Source organism: Lytechinus pictus, chromosome 2, assembly GCF_037042905.1.
Source record: "Lytechinus pictus isolate F3 Inbred chromosome 2, Lp3.0, whole genome shotgun sequence".
Taxonomy (NCBI): Eukaryota; Metazoa; Echinodermata; class Echinoidea; order Temnopleuroida; family Toxopneustidae; genus Lytechinus; species Lytechinus pictus.
Window position 1 is genome coordinate 62402295 of NC_087246.1, and position 6553 is coordinate 62408847.

The 6553-nt window shown below is 34.1% G+C and overlaps 1 long non-coding RNA gene across 1 annotated transcript; it reads left to right on the forward strand.

Moving 5' to 3' along the window:
• Positions 1-4458: 4458 nt before the first annotated feature.
• LOC135153325 (uncharacterized) lies at positions 4459-5888 on the forward strand. Its single transcript, XR_010292781.1, has 2 exons — positions 4459-4809; positions 5719-5888. It is a non-coding gene; the product is annotated as an uncharacterized LOC135153325 (long non-coding RNA).
• Positions 5889-6553: the final 665 nt, after the last annotated feature.

Consider the following 6553-nt stretch of genomic DNA (forward strand, 5'->3'; position numbering starts at 1 on the left):
GTTCTTTTGTAACGCCCAACATACCTGGCATAGGCGAGGTGATCTTTTGTAGTGCAGACATAATTTGTATATATACACAGCTAGGCGAATACAATAAAACAAATTATTCTACATATTCAACCACATCCACACTAGAACCCACACCCACACACTCACATTACATGAAAAAAAGACCTTATGGAGACTATTTGTCATACTATATATAGTTCGTCATAGCGCGTAGTTTTAAAATGGGAGGAGGTTCCCAGATCCAATGACCAGGGGAAGATGAGGTTGGGTTATATATCTGATTTTTTGGTGTTGGGGGGGGGGGGCAGCTTATCATTTTTTGGGGGGTGCCCACCCCCACAGGCGCCGCAGAACATTTTTTGAAAATAGGAGGGGCTGTCCATGCAAAAAAAAAATCACAATCAAATGGTAATTTTTTACATGTTTATACATGCGTTCTGGGGAAAAAAAGTGGGGCCAAAGCCCCTGCCCACCTCCATCCTAGATTTTTCCCTGCCCTTAACCACCCCCCCCCCCCAAAAAAAAAAGACACCACCTTGCTGTTTGTCCATACTTCACTTTCTCGCAAAGTAAAATCTAAAAAAAATCATGCTTAAGCTTTGGAAAATAACCACAAACAAAATTCAATTTTGCAAAACCAAGTTTTTTCGGTGGCAATACACAATGGTGAAAAGCTGATGCGAGCTACATTTCATAAAGATTTAATATGACAGCAACTCTTGATGAAATATCAACTTTCATTGAACTAGCGAATCAGGAAGCAGAAGGTTCACTGTTTTCATGGTAGTTTTCATTCGAGCAAGGGATCATATCAACATTTAATGAAATGGACCACATTTGGTTTCTTTTTAGGGATGGGGTAGTCATGAAAATATATTTCACAAATTGCTGCCAAATTATCTGGATCACTAAAGGATTTTTTTTAGGTCACTTCGTTTGAAAAGAAGAATAAAACTGTGCATAAAAACTTGGCTCCACATATTAATACGACAGGTATTATAACTAACAAATACTCACAAATACATAGTCATCTTTTCTCTGCTACACTCTGTACACGTGTAATGGTATGCGTTGTAAACATCTTATGCTTGAATAAAAAAATAATATCAGAGTTTAATTCTTGATATGGAAGAGACTACATACATTTACTCTCTTCTATGCAGCAGTATTAGCAAAACTCAGGAATGTGCATCGCTCTCCACTGTCCAAATTTGCACTAAAAAGGATGTAAAACACGATAATCTCCCCTTAGTGTGTGTGTTTAACATTATCACAAACTTCTTATTACAGCAGCAAACTTACCATATTTCAATTTTCTACAATGACATCCTTCTAACGGGTTAGCAAACGTTACAAATTAAGTTTAATTTTTTTATCGAAAAACTTCAGAGTTTGTTCATTCAAAGTAAAACATGTATTCATTGTTTAATTTCCTCTCCTACCGGGGAGGCCGCGAGGTGCCTTGTCCTCATCTAAGATCTTTCCATATATCATATTCCCTCCATTTGGAAAATCCAGTATCTGAGAGACTATGTCAGCAGGGTTCACCAAAGGGGATAATTTTCTTCCTCTGCATTGTTTGCTTTCTTCATGTTCCAGTCTTAAAAATGCCACGTTCCGATGACTCAAATCTACATTTTTGATGAATGCAATTGAAAAGTTCACCGATATTAATGTGTTATAAAAACAGTCACATTACACTCTCATATCTTCATGATTCATGGACATTTATCAACAACATGATATTTAAAATACATTAACTTTTCACTCTTTGGCTTTGTGTCAATGTTACTTGTATTTCTAATAAAGGTGGAAGTACTCCCTGATGTCATATTTTTCTACCAAAAATAATAAGATTTAACTATTGTTAGGTAAAAAAATCCCTCCAAAATTCATGAGATGTTCATAGTTAAATGTTTAATTTTGATATATCACTTGCAAAAAGCTTTCTCTGCATGAGCCTTTATCCAAATTCTATATATTTTTTTCATTTTTTATTGTTTTTATCATTTTATATTTTTTATATTTTCCATAATTCTAGATTTCATGTACTAATAGTGGTAAAATTAATTTTTAAACAATATCTTATAAAACGGCAATTAATTCGTGGAAAAATCGGTTACAACCATAGAGATGTATTATTAGTATACATCTCTATGGTTACAACTGACATGATAAGGGTCAAAACTGGCACACTATTTCCATATAGAATATGGATAAAGCATGGAAAGCTACCTGAAGCTGTGGTAATGGTGAATCCCATATCAGAGTCTTAAAGTACTTCTTGAAGGGCTGCTGTCAGCTGTATGTTGGTGATGTCTTGTCCTCACTGCACTAATACAGTTGCTCTGTAGATCCCGTGCCCTTAACATGTTTAACACAACGAAAGAAAACAAGGCCAATTAGTTAACAAATTTTCAGAGTTAAAGTTTATTTAAAAAAAAACACTACTTAAGAAAAAAAAAAAAAAAAAAAAAAAACAATTAAAACTATAATTTTTTTTTATTTTAAAAAATATGTCTTTTCATTTTCTTTTAAATATTGAATGATTTTGTGTAGAAAGTTGGCGAACCTCATGTAATGTAGCTCGACCAGATTGTAGAAAAAATAAGAAATACCCCCCACACCCGCCCCCAAAATATATTGTTATTTTTTTATAAATTTCTTATAAATTGTGACAATCTGTTTTCGAGTTATAATTTCGATATCATTTGCACAGCTTTGGTGAAGCTCATACCAAATAGACCCCACCCCCTCCGAAAAAAAAATTTTGAAATCAGAAGTCCGACAAATAAGAATTTGTTAGGAGAGGGGATTTGAAAAATGTCCATAATTAACCGATTTAAAATGGTACTCCGAGCTGAAAATAATTTCATCAAATGTAAGCAAATGCTGCAAATTTCATGAAAATCTGAAAACAACTAGATCTAAAAGGGTTTTTCATGCATTATAAAAACAGTTATATGCACGTCTTAATAGATATTCGTTAGATGGGCTGATGATGACACCCCACTTTAACTTTTCTTATAACAAAACATGAAATCATACTTATTTTATTTGGTCATACGTGTGTGAATGATATGTCACCTTTTTGCATTAATTAATATCTAGTCTTGGAGGGGGGGGGGGGGGATAGAACAAACATAATTTCATGTAACAAGGTGAGACATCTTTGCATCAGTTTGTCAAGTAAATTCATAAAAACATGCATAGAACTGTTTCACCGAAATCCATATTTTTAAATTATCATAGCTCTTTTACTCCTTGTCCAATTTTGATTTTTTTTATATACATTTTTTAAAAACTTGTTGCATGTGATAGATTTTACTTAAATGGTTACAAGTATGTAACGAAGGCCTATCTAAGTAGGTGCAGATCTAGATCTAGTTGATAGCCTAGGCATACATAAGTTAGATCTTAAAAAGGCCGTCAAAGTCCCGGACAAATACCGCAAATCGCTGCAGCAGTTGCATGTAATTTGACGTTTAAAGACGTTCCTAAAAAAGCTCTCTCTCGATCGATCCACATAAACACGCAACACAAAATTCACATTCACGTGTTTAGTTGCCATGCCCATGTTCCTCGCATCGCAATTATCAATTAATTTAACAAAACAACTCAATCTGCAACATAATTTAACTTACCTTCATGGATTTCAGCCAAGGGAATTAAATTCAATCAACATGTATCCGAACCCGCCACCAAATATATCGAGCCGATATCCACAGTTCTGAAAAATAAAAATGCGCCTGACATTTTTTTTTATTTCCCGCGGGTTGTTTGTTTTGTTTTTCCTCGCGACGCGCGCCAGACAAAAGTTTGATGACACGCGTATTTAAATGACGTCCTAGCGCATTCATTGTCTCTCACCAATAGTCTGGTTTTTGCGCGACGCCACACATATCATATTGTATATATTATATCATACATTATTATGTATATATATATATTTTTTCTTCTTTTCACATTAGACTTGTACAAGCATATCCATTCATATTTCTTATAGACAATACAATATTAAAATAGTACATCACTCCTTACTAAAACGTTTCGTTCTTGAAACGAAACGTAAAAATGCTTTCTGTATCCCTGGGTCATCTTTTTTTAAATACTCCATTATTTGTCCTGGCTGTGATTCATTCAATTCTACAAGGAGCATTGATCTTTCAATTATATATTTTGGACAATGTAAAAGATAATGTCTGACAGTTTCTACCTCAGGACATCTATCACAAAACCCTGTTGGATGGATCCCTAATCTTAGTAGATCTTGGTTAAGACCAGCGACTCCAAAACGGAGACGATGGAGTACAGTTTCCTGTCTTCCTAGATTACATTTATATGTGGATAGCACTGATGGTTGCAATTCTTTCAGTGCTGAGTTAGTTTTATTCCATCTTTCTTGCCAAATTATCTTACAACTTTTTGAAATAAGTTGCATAATTTCTGATAATGTTATTTGATTATGAATTTCTATTTTGTTTGATAAAGCTTTTTTTGCGCAGGAGTCTGCTATTTCATTTCCTTTTATTCCACAGTGACCAGGGATCCACTCCAGGTATACCTCTATACCTTTATATTTGAGTCTTGTACTAATAGTTAGAATTTCTGTAATGATAGGATCGTCTTTCCGATTCTGTAAAGATAAAAGTGCACTTAATGAATCACTGAAAATAACAACACCTGTATATATATCTAAATATTCTATCCATTCCAGTGCGAGAACAATCGCAATTAATTCAGCCCTATAGGAGGACGTGAAATTCGATAGTCTTTTGCCTTGGTAACAGGAAAAATAAGGTACATAAAAAGCAGCTGAGCTAATCCCCTTTTCAGGGGCTTTGGATCCATCAGTGTATATATGGAGTTGGTGTGACCATTTTGTATGTATCAATTCCAAACTCAATTGTTGTAATTGTATTGGATGATCCGATTTCTTGATTTGTGAACTCAATTCAGTAGATACAACTGGTGGACAAAATAACCAAGGTGGAAAGGATGGAGAAATAATATTTTCGATACTAATTTCTTTTCCTATCTTGGATTGGAGCCTGTAACCAAACGGTTTACTAACATTCTTACCTTTAAGATAATCGAACTGCCAGCATGGTTTGATTCGTGTTATTAATGGGTGATTATTATGTCTTTCTATATTTTGTCTATACTTGCTTGATAACATTTGCCTTCTTAAATCTAAAGGGGGTTCTCCCATTTCCACCTGCAGTGAAACTAACGATGTTAATGGCAGCCCACCAGCACATATTCTGAGTGCCTGATATTGCACCGAGTCTAACAATTTTTTTGTAGTTACTGGAGCACTATCATAAGCTTGACAACCATAATCAAAAATTGATCTAATAATTGCCCTGTAAACCATAAGTAAGGACTTAGATGAACTTCCCCATTTAGTTCCTGTTAAACTTCGCAATATATTTAATTTCCTTTTACTTCTTGAAACTACGTTCTCTATATGGGGATGCCAAGACAATTTACTATCAAATATCATTCCAAGGAAACGGTGATTATTTTTATAAGTGAGTATACTCCCTTCAAACTTGATTGTTGGAGGGGTAACGTTTGAAAGCTTTGTAAAAAATACCGGAACAGTCTTCTCAATAGAAAAATTGAAGCCCCAGTCTTTAAACCAGGTACATAATACATCTAGATAAGTTTGTATCCTTAATCTAATATTCTCTACATTTTTTCCAGAAAACCATACTGCACAATCATCAGCATATATGGATAATGTCACTTCAGGATCAATTGGAATATCTCTCATCATGACATTATATAGAAGGGGACTCAGAACACTCCCCTGGGGGAGTCCGTTATGGATTTGAAATGTTCTGGATTCAGTATTTGTAACTCTTACCTGAAAGGTACGTTCTGTTAGATAATTTTCTAAAAAATGTAACATTTTTCCTCCTATACCACATTGAGTGAGTTTGTACAGTAATCCATCAATCCAAAGACTGTCATAAGCCTTTTCGACATCCAAAAATACTGCAAGAGTGTGCTCACTGCAATTGATAGATTTTTGAATGTCATTTTCTAATAAAACAATATTGTCAGTAGTACTACGACCTTTTCTAAAACCACTGATGAAATTAGGCAATAAGTTATTTTTATCCATGTACCATTGCAATCTGTCTTTTATCATACGCTCTATAACTTTGGCAAAACAAGATGTAAGTGATATTGGTCTATAGGAGATAACATTTTTTGAGTCCTTACCAGATTTCAAGATTGGTACTAAAATTGAGTGTTTTAGAGAACTCGGGATATCCCCGGATTCCCATATTCTATTAATAATGGTCAACATAATTTCTTTTGTGCTTTTTGGCATATTTTCGTATACAATGTATGGAATATTATCTTTTCCTGGAGCAGCAAATTTACTAGATATAACTGCTTTCTCAAATTCATTCATCGAGAAAGGTTCATTAATAACATGTTCATTTTGGTAGAAAGAATTTTGTACTTCCTTGGTTAATGTTTTATTGGAATCTTTATTTTTTTGTCCTAAGGATTGGAAATAAGTTCC